General features: G+C 41.8%; 1 protein-coding gene across 5 annotated transcripts in view; it reads left to right on the top strand.

Annotated features, from left to right (window-relative positions):
* The window catches only part of DNM3 (dynamin 3), a 171,771-nt gene that overhangs the window by 116,429 nt on the left and 39,045 nt on the right, over positions 1-16,297 (top strand). The gene's annotated exons all lie outside the window — the stretch shown is intronic.

Below are 16,297 nucleotides of genomic sequence, written 5' to 3'. Positions count from 1 at the left end.
GGAGCAAATTGAACAGGATGCAATAAAAAAGCCTCTATTAATTTACTAGAAATGACAGAAAGTTGGGAAACAGAGTATGTCCAGCTACTATTTAATATTTTTTGGACCTAGATCTCTTGATATTTTACTTCAAGTGAAGGTCTGAGGAGATGTATCCAAAGAGAAGGCTGACTAGCAAAAATACCTGGTATTTGATCCTTTGAAAGTTTCTGTAATGCACAGCTCACCTTTGTGCCATGAGTGCTGGATGCCTTTGGTGGTAGATCTGCTCTGAGAAATGGTGCTTTGATTCTGATGAATTTGCTCTTCTTCCTGATTGTTTTCCATGGGAAAGCCAGGTTCCTTGAGACCAGGGGTTTGAGCTGTTTTCTCTCTTCATCTTTTTCTTCCCATGTGGTTGTGATGCCTGCATGGCTTCCAGTACAATTCTGTGTGCATCTCCTCTTCCAGGAGCTATTCACGAAAACAAGCTCAGCTTCTTCTCTTCATACAAAGCTTCAAGACTACCATAAAAAGATAAAGAAGAAATTCTTGTACTGCTGGATTCTCCAGTTATTAAAGAAATAAACAGTGATGATGGAAATAATGATGATTTTTTTAGAGAATAGTGCAAATATGCATTTAGCAGGAGACCTACCAGGTATCTGAGATTTCACCTTTAAAAAGGAAAACAGTGTTGGTGACTTTTCAGTATGTTGCCTGTTCCAGTAGATCTGTTCCTACCTAAGAATATCAGAAGCCACTTAAAAAGTGTTAATTTTGAGGTTATGAGTATGTTGTTATAAGAGATTACCTAATTAATTACTTGGATCAATATGCTGTATTGCTTTGTTTTTTCTTGCTTAGGTTTTAATGATGATTTCACAAAAGCCTGTTGCTGCCCCTGGTTTAATCTTGTGTTCTGTGATGGTTTTATCATATTGGTGTATCTGGTATTTTATCCTTAAACAAGGCAGACTAGTTGGATTTCTGAACTTTTCTTCTGTCTTCCTGTCTCTCCCTTCCCCCTAAAAATACTTGGTATTCAAAATATGTTTACAAAGAATTCTTGGTTTTGTTTAAACTTGGTCTGTCAAAGGAGTCTTAGATGCAAGATGAGAGACTTCCTTGAAAGAAGTAGAAGGGAGTCAAAATACACTTCTCCTTTGAGCTGGAATTATCTTTACATTATAAAAAGAGTAAATATTATTGTTCCAAATGCCTGTAGTTTGAAATTTGCCCAGTAGTTTATCAAGCTGTTCAGGAAAGATGCTCCGTGCTGCTCTAGGCCTCCAAAACTTTATAACTAAAGGACCAGAGGTTCAAATGTGGACTGTGAGTCTGCTGTTAAGAGTTTTGAATTTTGCAAAGCAAAATTTCCAAGGCCTCACGTATCTTAGAAGATCCAGTGAATCCTAAATAAAAATGAGCAGTGTTTCAAGAAAATCCTGTGCATGCTCCTCAGTTTCACACCTTCCTCTGATGATAGAAAATAGTTTTAGAGACACCCCCCCAGTCTTTTATTCTCCTTGAAAGATTCAAAGACCACATTTTTAAGTAGGAGGGACTGCCAGGAAATGGCAGCAATTTGAGTTTACTCCAGTGCTTCCCCCCCAGCTTCGTGATCCCAGAGTTAAAAAGGCAAAGAGGTGCCTTAGCCCTTTCCCAGACCAAACTTCTCACTCTCTTTTACCTGCAAGGCACAGCTGGGAGCTCTGAGTATCCAAGGCTTTGGCACCAGCAGTAGAAAAATTGCTGCTTAGAAATGAAAACTCAAGGAAAAGTAGGAATCTGGCACTGATTAGAGAGATGTGTTCTGAATTCCCACCAAGGGCAAATCTCTCAACTAAGAATATTCATTTTTCTGGTAATTTTTTTTTTTTTTTTTTTTAGTAATGCTACATAAAATTGTTTGGTTACAGTGGTAATGGGGCTCAGTATTTGCTGCCAGTAACATGGAGTCTCTGTTGCTAATTTAATCCTGTAAGCTAAAATCCAAGCTTCTAGATTTATAATCTTCCTTTTTGCCTAAGCAAGCCTCATTAATACTTTAAAGGCCATATATCACCCCCTTCCTCCATTTCCTTGCTTCATTCTGCTTGTCTTTTCTGTCCCTCTGTCTGTGGGGATGCACAGAGTGAGTATGTTCCCATATTCAGTGTCCCATGAATTACCTCTGATCAGCCCTGGATGCTGCTCTGTGAGCCCCCAAATTCTTTGCAGTTTGCCAAGTCACCTCCTTCCCACAATCCATTTGCCTTTGTCAGGCCCTGGGCTCTGACAGCCACCCAGATAGCAATGAATCAGTGTTTTTATTTTTCCAACCCATATGCGAGTCAGCTTGCTTGATATAAATCATCCTGTGGCCAATTCACTTTGAAATGGGATATCCATTTACCAGCTGACTTTACTGCTGGCTTTTTGGACCAATATATCCAAAACCCTCCTTTTTTTTTTTTTTTTTTGGCTAAAAAGTGACTACAACGTTGTGACTAACCTTTCCAGACTGGATTTCTCAACTGGTGTAGGCTGGTGTTTATTTTGGCTGGCTTCCCACTGTATAATATACACTGTTCATGCCAGCTCATGGCAAAACTCACAATTAAACCAAAATAATAGCCCAGATGTTTGTCATAACTTGCTCTGCACACTTTACCTTGTTAGCACCACCCATTCCTCCTCCCCCACGCCCCCCAATGCCATCTCCTCCTTATTTCTATTACTAATCTAAAAATATAATATTTGCTTTTTAAAATGCTTTGGATCTTGAAACTTTCCATTTGCTGGCAAGTTGTAGGGAATGGCTGTCGTGGAAGGCTCAGCAGATATGTTTAGTGGGTTGCTTTGCATACTGGAAGTTCAGTGTTACCAACACACGAAAATCCCTCTGGCTGCCATCCCATCCCTAGATCACTTCAGGTCTCATTTTCTTCTCCCTTGTGTTTGTATCCACCGACTTCCCAGAGCAGCTCCTGATTTCCAGTGAAGGAAGCGAAAGCGGGATCAGAATGTTTGTGTAGTGAGGAAAAGAGCTCTGCCGAACATTTGTGTCCTTTTCAAATGTCCTGTGTTCCCTGAGTCAGTTCCTCGTTTGGTTTGAGCCATTTCCAGACCTGTTCAACTTAGGCTGAATGCATGTAAAATAAATATAACTAATATTTCTCTTTTTCCCCCTCTTTCTTCCGTGCTGCATCCTGCAAAGGGGAGCAACAAAGTAAGTTGTTTGTTCTTTTACAAAATCCTTTTGTGTCCTGTCTGAAGGACTTTGTAATGAAAATTAGTTTGTCTTTCAGTTCACACAGCTCTTGCCTGCATGCTTTTAACAGCAAAATGTGATTTAAAATGTGGGTGCAAAAATGTCTTCAAGAAAAAAATATTTCTGGCTCTTTGTTTTAATTCTGGGGAAAGAGTGTTAAGTGTTGCTGAGCTGTTTTTAAGGAGGTTCAGTAGGAATGATACTATAAAAGTATTGGGCCCAAAGATTGTGAAGGTATAGTAATAAAGACCTTCTGAGGAAAGGTTACTACAGTCTGATGAAACTCATTACAGCTGGGTTTTTTGACCATACATCAAAGCTTGTATTAATGGGCAGTTATAAAAACCCAGCACTAAAGTCTTAAATAACAGATTTGCTGGCGTTGTTGGCTAAGCTGAGCTAGATCAGTGTACTGGCTTTGAAGGTGCCTTAAAATGGATGGAGGAGGGTGGGGTCAACATTTGACTTGGCTTCTAGACCCTTGATGTGTTCCAGCTGGACACATCAGCAGCAGCAGAAGGGTGTGGGGTGTGGAGAGGGAGAACTGAAATATGTGTGGTAGGGTTTTTTTTTTGAAAGTAAGCAGCACATAAAAAGACAGTTTTGCTGATGTTGATCTGATAAGCGAATAATCATGCAGTTCCCAGGGTTAGGACTTTTTAATGCCATTTTTACTGAGCTTAAGAATGGAAGTTGCACATCTCACACTTTGGAATAAGATGCACAGAGAGTTTGTCATACCTCAGAAAGGAGTTATGTGGCTTTTGTGACTTTTTTCCCCCCCTCCTTCCTGTTTTGGTATATTAACCCTTAGAAAGATGAATCTGGAGCATCAAAAGATGCTTCACAGCAAACGTTGAATATTGCCTGTAGCATCTCTTTGTGAGCTTTCTGGGTTATTTGGGAAAGACCCAGGTGTGTTTTAAATGTTTTGAAGGGAATTTTGTCTGCTTCTAATTTTTGTGTTTTTAACCAGTTTTTGACCACTCCTGTCTCCACAGTGGCTGGGCTCAGAAGCACCAAAAATATTCTGTTTTGTTGGCTTGCCTGAGAAAAGGTGTTCTTAGTGTTGGGTGGGGAGGGGTTAAGAGAACTGGTGTATTGATGGTATGGAGAGAGGGACTTTACATAGGAGGTGGTGTGAAATGTAAATGTTAACTGTGTACACTAAAATGTCAAGGTAGTGTTTATAATGTTTCCTTACAGCATGCTGGCTTAAGGCTTTGCTGCTGCAGTGGATGCTGCTCTGATCTCAGAGGAGACTGTAGATGCTCTGTTAAGGGAATTGGGGGTAGATGGGACACCACTGAGCTCTTGGGCTGGCACAAACTGAGTCTGGAGGTCAGGAGTTGCATGGCCCAGCTCTGTTCTCCAGCACCAGAAGCAGCTGACAGATTTCAGCAGGATACCCATGAGCAGGGAGAGGAGAAGCCCGTGAGATGTGAGGATTTGGGAGCTCTTAACTCTTCCTTCACTCTGAGCCAAGTGCAGTTCTTGCTGTAGGTTCAGAAACATTCTCCATCTGGCCTGAGTTGCCAGCCAGAAGATAACTCCAGAAGAAATCTCCAGGAAACCATCCTGATCTCTCACTTTGTTCCTTGTACGGATTCGTGTCTCGTCATCTGTGTGTCCCCCTTCTCCTTCACACAGATCATTCCTGCTGCAGTCTGGAGATCACATTGTCCCAGTTGGACAGGCTGGACCAACCTGCAGCTGCCTGCAGAGGCTCAAACCCCACAATTTTCTTGAGATTTCAGTACCTAGTGGAGGTGGAAAATAACATGGATAAACCTGACACGTGACCAGAGACTTTCTAAGAATAGGTCATGGGGCAGATTGAGAATGATAAAAGTGTCTCAAACCTTCTAGTGCAACTTTATGCTGAAAAGCTGCATAATCCTTCCTTACTGTCCTGGCACAGCTTTCCTGGGTTGCTACCAGAGCTGTAACCCTCCTCCAGTGCTGCCCTGTGTGCTGTTCATACACTGGATCCTGTCACATGTTAACATGTCAAGATCCTGTACTCACCCATCCCTTCAGACTGTGGCTGCTTTTATACCTCTGCCTTTAGCTTTGCACTCTTGGACTTACAAAAGTAAAAATAAACATTGAAGTAATGAATCCCAAAAAAAAGGGGGCAGGAAGGGAAGTGAAGAGGGTTTATAATCGTCAGCGGGCTACTAATCATTTTTATTTTTACTTTTTATTGTTGCACAATCATTACTGTAAGTGAGATTCCTCACATGGTTAAAGAGATTTCTCACATGGTTAAAGATAAATATATCTTCAGAAGCTTTGTTGGATAAAATCTGTAAAAGGGTCGTGTAGAATGAGGTAATGGAGACCTACCTCATGCAGCAAGCACATGCTGGCAAGCTGCATTTTGCTAATATTAACACTGAACTCCACAGCCTTGCATGGGGAACGAGTGCAGAATTGTCCAGAGCTGTGCAGAGTGCTGCAGCTTCAGCCCAGCTACTGAAGGCAGAGGAGCTGAGAGCTTCTGTCTTAACCCACCACTGTGGATTTGCTGCTGATCCTGTGCAGCTTCTTTACTCCCATTTAAAAAACAATTCCCCTTGAAACAGGCCCTGAAACAGCCTCAAAACTGTTTGAAAACAGTATCAAGATCTGAACCATTCTCCTAGAGTCCATCTTCATGTGCTACTAAGATTGTTAGGCTGAAAGAATAAAGTTTGATTCTGAATCCCTGTTCAGAATCTCAATAAAGCAGCAACTCAAGCAATAAAACAGCAGCAACAGAAAAATCTCAAAACCTTAAAGTGCCACTTTTTAATGTAAAAAGTCGCTTTTCCTTTGTCATCATTAAGCCCTGGTTTAGCCAATAATTTCTGCATGATGCAAAGTACCAAACACTTAAATGCTGAGCTCAGGCTCGGGAAACTTCGACTTGGAAAACCAAAATCTCTTTAAATTATTTTTTTACAGATAGTGACTAGAAATTTCTTGCCTTCTAATTATTTTGCATTGCTGTGTTTGCTGATACCCTTTACAGAATGTGTAGAACTGAAGTCTATAAACTCCATAATCACATCTCAGTGGAGTTGTCACAGTGCAAATAATGCTGTGCATGCAAGCAGTCACTGAATACAAAATCACTGTAATTTAGTTTGAATTTTCTCTTAGGGAAATCATAATCCCCCAGAAAAGAGAAGGAAAATACTCCTCCTGTTAGTCCAATTTGCCTGTTGGTCCTTCAGATACTTTTTGGTAACATATTAATGGCTTAAATTGAAGTCTTTCTTTTCTCTCCCAATTTTTAAAAAGTTTTTATTTTATTTAAAGGGGAGTTAGTGTTACTAAACCCAGATTCCAGATCAGCTACTTCATTAAGGAATCCAGATGTCCTCCTGTCTCTTGAGACAGTCCTGGAAAATGGGAACATAGTGAAGTCAGGATCCTCATTCTCCCTGTATATATGATAACAGTGCTCTCAGTTCATGTGGTTCGTGCTTGGCTCTTCCATGAAAATGCAGGTGCAGTGCCAGAAGCTGGAGGTGTCTTGCACTGGAATAAAGTGCTCTGGTGCTTTCTTTTCAAGTCTGGCCATGTTTCTGAAGGGGCTTCAGTTCCCTCCCAGACATAACTCTGTTCCTGGTGCAGTGATGCTTTGCAAGTGCCCCGGCCAGATTCAGGCTGGAGGTGAGTGCTGCTGCTCTGGGGTTGCTCAAGTCCCTGCTCAGGATAAAAGCAGAAAAAGTAAAGACTTGTTTGGGTTTGCTGAAAAGCAAACTGCTGATATGTCAGTGTAGTCAGAAGTGTAAACTCTGCATTTACTGAGTTTACTTTTTTTAAACTAGTATATTTTAGAAAAGAAAGGCATTGAATTCTAGGAAAAGAAGAATTCACTGCCGTTGGGACTAAAGGTGGCTTTAAGCCAACTAGGTTTAAAAATAACTTTTAAATGAAGTGTTAATTTATTTTTTTTTCAAGTGGAAAAATGCCATAATTTTATAGACAGTGTTTCAGTCATTGCTTCGAACAGATGAGTTGGATTTTACAAGGAAGTGCCGGTGTAAAAGAGCAGCCCGAGGGGGTGCGAGTGCATGCGCACACACGCTGGCTCCAAAGCAGTCCAAAAGCCAGGGAGGAAAGGAAATGGCAGCCTGTTTTCCAGTCCCTTTCTCTCTGCCTCACTGCTCCAAGGATGTGAAAACATGTTTCAGATGAAAGCTATCTTCTGCTTCTCCTAAATGTTTACTACTTCAAACAAAATCTAGATGAAACCTCGTTCCCCAAATGTTCCCGAAGAAACAGAGCAGCCCTGGTTCATATTCCTGTAAGAGTAAAATAACTGCTGTCCTGAGAGAGTTAAAAATGTCCAGGGGAGAGGAGATTCACAGGATTGCATCAGTTGCAGGGAGTGTAACAAGATGCAGGCTGATGTTCTGAATGATTCCAAACCCAGTCTCGGCAAAGCTGCTGATCGGGGTCGGGGGTTCAATGGCTGTCACAGGGTTTTATGTTCCTGCTCTTAGCTGGGGCTGCTGACATTAAGCAAACTCCAGGAAATTTAGAAATGAGCAAACATTTTTTATTTCTGTTATATATTCACGGTGGGCTCTTTACTGTGCTTTTGGCAAGGCATCTGCATACTGAAAATATTTTTAAATTCTTCCTTTTTTATGGGGCAGCGAGTTTTTGTACCACTTCCACTCCGCTGAGGGATTTTGATGAAACTCTGCAGAAAGGTGAAAGGTCTCTGGTTGTGAAGTTTCAGGTCATGGAGCATGAATGTTAGCCCCATTCTGGACATTTAGTGAGGTTTGCCCTGGGGAAGGCAGTGAGGGTGGCCAAACTCTTAGGGTGCTTTCCTAGACCTGGTGAATGAGCATTGAAAGTTGGCTGGAGGAGAGGAAGGTGCTTCTGGGCTCTGCTGCACCAGTCTCAGCCACAAAGCTCCTTAGGAGCCCAGACTGGTACCTGCAGCTGGAGTCCCTGTGGCTCCAGGTCTTGGAGTAGTTGTGGTCAGGAAGGGCAAGTTGCTCCTTCACCATATGGGATCAACCCTGAGGGGGACTGAACAGAAGGGGAAACATGCAACTATAACAAGGTTATTGGGACAATCCTAAAGTATCTTCCTTGTCTTCCAAGTCAATAATTGCACAAAAGCTGAATAGTAATTAGGAGTAAATAAAAATACGAAATTTTTTTTTCCTGCCAAAAATGTCACCAGGCTCACTCTTCCATAGCATGTACAGTGTAGCAGGAAATGTCATCATTGGATGTGAGGGTGGAGGGCAGCTGGTGAGCAGCCAGATACTCCTTTTTTCTCATCTAGAAGGGAAAACAAGATGATCAGGAGAAACTGAATGTTGCTTTCCCTGACTCTGTTTTGGACTAAAATGAAAATATGCAATGCCTACTCTGACACAGTTCATCCTGGATTTCTTTAACCTTCTCTACCCACCTTTTTTGTGGAGACAGGTTTATAATTACTCTCCATGTGCTGAGTCAGAATCAAGGTCCATATTATGGGTGTAAAACCCTCCATTCTGGAGCTGCATTCTTTAGTTACATAACTCTCCTTCCATAATGTCATGTGTTCCTGTTCTGTGGTCACTGCTCAGCTCTTGTTTCCCAGCTCCATTGTGGCCTTTGACTGATGTCTTCCCTGTTCTTCTCTGTTTGCTTGTGACACTTGATAAATCAAGTGTGCCAGTTTTGGAGAATGGTGATTTCCCACTTGGAAGAGTTGTGTGTGGACATGTTGAGGTGTCTGATCAGTGCAGTTTTTTGGTGACTTTCATACCTTTGTTTCCTGCAGCAGAGAAACAAGTGATCTCACTCCATTTGCTTTATATTCTTCTCTTTGAAACTCTGCTCTTCCTCTTCTATAAGCAAGCTATTTATAATTAAAAGAGAGAATTACATACCACTGTATGTGCTACTGAGTTCAGGTAACACATCACATTATTGAGGTAGGTAGAAGCTCATTGGTGGGTGGGTACAAAATTACCAAGAGCTGGAACACACAGTGTAAAGCCCCTATCAAACCCTTTAGCAGCAAATATTCAAACTTTCTGGTTGCATTTGCTGCACAGTATTATCTTGACCTGTTCAACAGTTGGGGTTTCTAAACTGGGTGGCAGCAAACCAAAGGGCCTTTATGGAAAACAAGCAAAGAAACTAACCCTTTGTCCTGGTTTGAAGGACAGATATTTGCCAAGAAAGGCAGGAACTCCTCCTGAGATGGTGAATGTAAGCCCTGTGCCTCCCGATTATTATAATTTTTGAATCAGGGACTCTCAGGCAGAGATATGGGGGTAGGAATAACAGTTCAGACAAACAGAAACAACAGCAGCTATGAAAATGAACAACAAACAGAACAAATAACTCAATTCTAGTCCCTTTTCCAGCTGCAGACACTTTCTCCCTTCCCCGCTCACCGTGTGTGTCCTGGTGCTAGGCTGTGTGCTCAAAGGTAGCAGGCTGAAGTGGAGAAGATGGGCAGGGCAGTTCCACAGCAGGGATGACTCCTCCAACCCCGCCAACAAGCAGTGTCTTGACCCATCAAGAGCTTGGGTATAGCCTGGCAGGCTTTCTTAGCATCATAATGGGAAAAATTCTCCAGAGAGGAGGAAAAAAGTAAGGGAATAAACCTTCATCCTCAACACCCCTAAGATGAAGTCCATGAGAAAAATTAGTCTTGTGCAATGTAATTTCATGTTCAGTTGTATTCTGGTTTAATACTGTTTGATTTTAGTCTTCCAGTAGAAGCAGGAACCTTCTTGTAGTGAACAGAAGCCTTTCCAGTCACAGGCCAGCTGTCCCTAGCTGTGTTTTGCTGGCACTGTCTACAAATATGTAGTTGTTCATGACCACGGTCTGGAAACAACTGCTGCACCATATTTCTAAATTATAGTTATTAAAGGTTATCTGGCTGATTCAGACAGCAAATTCTCAGAAGTAGTGCGAGTGAGTTTGTGCTTAGCTCTCCTAAGGACTGACCTTAGCTCTGCTTAGCTTAGCTTAGCTTTTAGCCACTTCTGCAGCTGCACACAGGGCAGGCATCCTCAGAAAGCTCAGCTTCTCTTTGAGATCACCCGAGCCCCAAGATGTGGCTGCAAACACTCAAGAGATGTGTTCATGTCAGCTCTGTGCACCAGGGAGCTCTATGGGCAGAGTTCCTTGCTGTTCTTCAGCTGAGGGCTTTCACATAGGTGATAGTCTGTCTTGAGAGACCCAAATGCAGCATTGTCTGCAGTCCTTCACACCACCTGTGTTGCCCTTGGTGTGGTGAAAATCAAGGCTCTTGCTTTAGGAAACTTCACCTTCAGTTGTCTTTATAATTTGGAAATATCAGCTCCCTCTTTGTTATACACTGCTCTGCAGAAAATACCTCTTAATGTAGTAGGTGAATGTGTGTGCTCAGAAATGGTTTAATTTCAGCCAGGCTGGAAGATGGCCTTGGGGAAGTCAATGGCATCACTTCCAGTGAGTGAGAATTTCACCTGTTGTGTTGACTTAGGGGACTGTTTGGGTTTTTGCAGTCTGATTAGTGTTCTGCTAAAATAAAATTCTCCTTTCAAAGAACCAATCCTGTCTTTGTCTCACTGGGGCTGTGATTTCTGCCCCATGTCCCATTTCATTTATTGAGCTCCCTCTTCTTTGTACAGTTTCTTTTGTAAGCCCCAGCATGATGCCTTTCCAGCAGCTGGCTTTAATATTGGGAATAGATACTATTTGTCTAGAAGTTGCAGTTGCAGACCAGGATCCCATTTTACAAACTGACAGTAAGAACATGCTTCCTGGCAGTCCAAGAATGGCATGAGAGAATCTATGAATTATTGCAGGACAGCCAATAAATAATAAAGGTTTGTCACTAGCACTAGAGTGCTTCTAGAAACAGGGTTTTGGGGCACACTGCCTGTTTGGCACTGGCCTGCCTAGCAAAGGACATTTGTTCTTTAAAAATACCTCACTCCAACATCTTTTGAGTGTGCAGGATTTTCTTCCTGCCTGTCTTTAAATATAAAGGGGGTTAATCCTCCTGTTCTGATTATTTCCCAGATCCTCTTCAGTTCTTCTCTGAAATTTGACATTTGTTGATTAGTGTCCATGCTTACATGGTGAAACCACCTCAGCTTAGAGTATGATTGAAAATTGCTCAAAAGTGTGTGTTGGGTCAGTTGTTCAAGTGATAAAATATCAACAGTCCCTCTGAAGTATCCTAGATGTAGGCATGCATATGAAGTTCTCCCTCTTTTTCTGTGCCTAAGACTGAGCATGTGTGTATTTTCCAAGACCCTGGTTAAAGTCTTTGTTCAGGCACACTGAATGGGCTTCCTTTAGTGTATATAACCATCAACATTTTCTCATCAAAATTCTGGTCTTTTCTGATGGGTTCTTACTGGGGAATTGCTTTTTTAGGAGTTTGTGTATAGAATAATCAATGATTATTCCTTCCAAGTCTGGATCTCTTGGCTGTGAACTGCTTCACTCTCCCTTCATTGACAGTGGATCCCTGGAAGTGGCAGGTTCTTAGGTAATTGTCTTTGAGCAGCAAAGCAGGGGAACTCAAATTTCCAACGGAGTAGTTAAATACAGTGTGACCTGTTCCTCTCTCATGCATTGCTAGGGTGGTTTTTTTTCAGGCAAAGTCTTCCTGTCTATGCTCCTTTTAGTTGAATCTTCCATTTGGGATGTTGGAATGGTTTACTTGATCTAGAAGATGCTCACTTTTTCAAGGAGTTCCTTATTTGCAGCTGCTCATGCTTCTTCAGCATTGGTGGCCTTTAGAATGATGTTTCATAGCTTTTTACAAAACATGGACAAGAACATTAAGTTATAGTCACAAATACCTGAAAGATTGTTACAAATGCCCCATTCCTTCCAAATTCAGCTGACAATGGAAAATTATAGTTCAAATGTTAGTGATGCTACTGCTTTTGTTGCTGAGCATTTGGGTAAAAACACTGCTTTACTATGGTAACTTCTCAGCCCTTTGGGAATGACTGTTCAATGCTTTCAACCTTCTGGTTTTTTCTTGACAATTTTCTGGCTATATCCTAGAAAGTTTCTGGAGTTTGCTATTGCTCTACAGCAGCTGAGAATAAACTAAAACGTGTTCTATCAAGTATGTAAAGGTATAAATCTGGGCAGGGGAGGTTTCCAGTGCAAAATAAAATGTCCACATTCACACTTAGACCAAAAACTCATCAGAGAGTGAGATAAAATTGCTAAGAAGTTGCTCCCAGGTTCCCACTCAATCCTCTTGGATATCTGCAAAAACTAAGTGGTTTTGCTACAGAGCATAATCTCTGTTTGATACAGAATATTTCTGTTAATATTCCTACCTAGAATTTCCTAGCCAGTCCAAGTTCAGACATCACAGTGTTCAGAGCTGGTCTTTTGTTGGGAAACACTGTGACTTCTTATATTTGTACAGATCTACTGAGTTTAAAGTCTCTTGCTGGAAAGTCTGCTTAAAAACACATAACATACTTGTAAAATGTCATGCTAATTAAAAAAATAAATAAATAAATTAAAAAAAGAGAAACAAGAAAATAAAAGGACAAAACCTCTTCACAGCCCAAAAAGTTCTACATTGCAAAGTGTATCCATCCCTTCTTTGGCCAGAGGACTGTTCTTTCACACAGCCCAGCCTGTCTGATAAGATGCTCCAGAGACAGATGCAGTGACCTTTCCACTCCATGTCTTTGGATGTGGCATGGCAGGATATTTGAATGTATCATTTACTTTTAAACCTGCAGAATGCACTGAAATCCAGGCCTTTGTTTATCTTGAGAGTTCACCTGCATGTAGTCAACAGAGGAGCTGTAACAAAAAGCAATTTTTTCCCACTTTCTCCCAGTTTGCACTAGACATGTCACACAAGAGCTGGAATATGAGGCAGACTTAGCAAGCAGCCACAGCAGTTCTTACTGGTTTTTGGGTTTCCCAAAAGGATCTGTGCTCAGTAGGTTGTTCTGCCAAAGGTTTTATCATGTGGACTGAATATTGTAACAGAACAGACAGCACCATCTTCATGTGTTTTTAGACATGTTATTTACTGGGGTTTCCCTGAAGAAAGCTCTAGGATTCTTTCCTTATGAGTCACTAACAAAGTGATTGTTTTTATATAAACTTTCCTTCAGCTGGTTAGAGTTGGAACACAGTGTCTTGTGCTCTTTCTGGGGTCTGACTTTCCTCTTAATTTCTTTTAATAGTTGTTCCTGCAGCCAGCAGGATGGTTTGAACCTCCTGGCTTTCCCTCACACTCTGAGTTCCATAGTCTTGAAAATCACAGTTGTGGCCAGCGGACGTGCTGGTGGCGATCACTGCGTGTGTGGAATTCCACTTCTCAGCTTTCTACCTTGTGCTGCTTTTTCAACTCTGCACCTTCCTTGTGGTTTAAGGGAGAATGTGCTGTTGACATTACCCAAACTGGAGTTTGCATTTCATGTGCTGAAATGAAAACAAAATTTTAAAGAGCCTTGATAGTTGACTTCAGCGGCATAAAGGTTAAAAGCTGGAAAGTGCTGTGTTTCCATAATGGAAATCACTAGAGCTGGAGAGACACATCCCTTCCCTTGCCTGAATCCTTCCCCAGCCTCTTTCAGTGGCTGCAGCAGTGGTGCAGGGTCACTTTTAATTACCTCCCTGAACAGCTTTTGAGTTGAAGCCCAACTGATGGCGCCAGGGGCTGAACCACAAGGAGATCTCCGGGCAAGTCGTGCCTGTGTCAGCCGCCTCGCCAGGGAGATGCTGTGCAGCCCACTGCACTTCCTTGTGGGGTTTTTTTATTACATTTTGCATTTTTGAGCCTGAGACAGGAGCTGTGTTAAATCTACTAACTCAGTAATGTGCCCAATGTGTGAAATTCTAGGCTCTGCTTCCCAAGGTCCATTCTGTTCCTGAGCTCACCTCAGATTTTTATACTGTGTGTGTACATGTGTGCAATCATACAGGTGTGTGACTTCACAGGTAACATACTCTGGATTTACAGATCTGTTAAGATGCAGGGCATTATTTTAACCCAAGAAGTATGAAGAATTCAACGAGTTTTTTTCATAACCAAAGATTGGATTTCTTTATTTTTACAGGAACAGGAATGGTTTAGCTGGAATGAAAATGTTCATTCCACTGCATCATTAGCTACAGGCAATCTTCAGTTGAAGCCTAGCCCATTTTTCATGCTAAAGCTCTAGTAGTCTGATCATTAATCAACATGTAGGATGAATTTCTGGGGCTGAGAGAGCTTGTAATTTGAGTTCTTTTTTTGTTTTTTTCTTATGAAAGGAAGGTAGTCAGAAAACAAATTATATTTTAAGGAGTTCACCTCTCTCTCACCCCTTTCTCCCATTCCCCTTCTGATAAACACCCCAAAACTTCATGGGATGGATGTGGAGTTTTAGCTGGAGTAGCAGATCCTCAAGTGTGTCATTTGATCCTCCAATAAATCTAAAGCAACCTTCTGTTAGACAAGATCAGTCTCTGACATGGTCACTGTCTCAAGTGTCCTTAGTACTGACAGTCCAGTCCAACTTGCTTTCATCACTTTAAATGTTCATTTTAGGCTCTTGGATAAAGTTTTTCCTTCCCTCCTGCATCCAATGGAAGCTGTAACCAGCAGCCCACGGGAGCATCAAGATCTGTAGTCAGCTATTTACCTGCCTTTGCAGCTGCCTGCTCTTCTCTCACAAGGTGAAAACTCAGAGGACTGATCCTCCAGTTTGGAGACAGCAGTGGGAAAATCCTGCTTCAAAAGGCAGGAATTGTTTCCTTACACTGCTGCTCTGCTCTAGTCCGACCAGGCTCCCTAAATTGCTTTGCACACACCTGTGGAACAGGCAGTGCTTCTCCAGTCACATGAAGAAAGTGCTCAAACAATAATCTCCTTGCCCAATAGCCTAAGAGAAGTCTTCTCCAAAGGCCACATTTTCACTTTTTCCTGCTCCACAAAGCAGCAGGAGCAGCTTTGGGTGGATCAGTGAGTGCATGGGAGATTTTGGAGGGCACTATCCAAAGCCCTTCCCTCTTTCCTCCCTTTTATAGTCCCAGTTTAACGTGAGAGCTGCTGCAGAGCCCTTTCCAGCTTGAAGGCAGGGGAATATGTTTGGAACATGGACAAGGATCTCATGGGGGAGGAAGGAAGAGAGCCATATAGTTCATATAAAAACTGTTCAGGGCTCTCAGGCTGCACTGCTCTACCCAGGGGAGGCTGAAAAGCAGTTTCAGTGCAATGAAAATAAAATACTCTTGTTCTCAACCTGCAGTTTCATTTGACTCTTAAGGAAATAGCACAGCAGCCCTGGGAACAGGGAAAGTGTCAAGTGTTATCTGTCCCCAGAAGTCTCCTCCATCAGTGCCCAGTCCTGTACAAAACAGAGTTACCTCTATTGGACATGCATTGCTCAGCACATCTGCTGCTCCCATGGCCACATCACAGCAGTGTCTTGGAATCATCTGATGCTCAGCTGGATGTGCTGGGCTTTCCTTTCCATTTGTACTGCCAGCTGATGAGCTCCCTGTCCTGTGCAGCAGCTGGCATTGGTCTGTCAGCATACAGCCATGATTTGGTCCTGTTTCTGTTTTTCCAGTCCTTGAAGTTATCCATGTCTCCCAGGACAGTGTGCAATCCCCCATTGTGTTGACACTACCTCACAATTCTGTCTAATGGGCAGAATCAAATTTAACTGGCAAGTTCGTGCTATTTTCTTTCAGTAAGACACATCCATTCAACACTTTGATGATTAAATCCTTCAAAGCTGCTGGTTCTTCTTTCCACATTAAACAAATCCTTCAAGGCTGCTAGTTTTTCTTTCCACATTGTAACTTATTTATCTGTTAAAATGTTGTTTTACTGCACTATTCTTTCATTAATACTCATGTTTATAAGCTTATTTGCCAGTCTTCTAAGAGTATCACTTTGCTGAACCAAAGATCTGTCAAGTTTTCTTTGATCAGAAAAATCAGTTAACTTACTGAGTTGGGCATGCCCTTCCATCTTTATTTTTCTTTTTTAAAAATTTATTTAAGATCTCTTTTTAGAAGCATGTTCAAAAGTCTTGTGTATAGTCATGGTTTGACTAACAA

The sequence above is a fragment of the Oenanthe melanoleuca genome, chromosome 8 (genome assembly GCF_029582105.1).
Source record: "Oenanthe melanoleuca isolate GR-GAL-2019-014 chromosome 8, OMel1.0, whole genome shotgun sequence".
Lineage (NCBI taxonomy): Eukaryota > Metazoa > Chordata > Aves > Passeriformes > Muscicapidae > Oenanthe > Oenanthe melanoleuca.
This window is presented reverse-complemented; position numbering and strand designations above follow the sequence as displayed.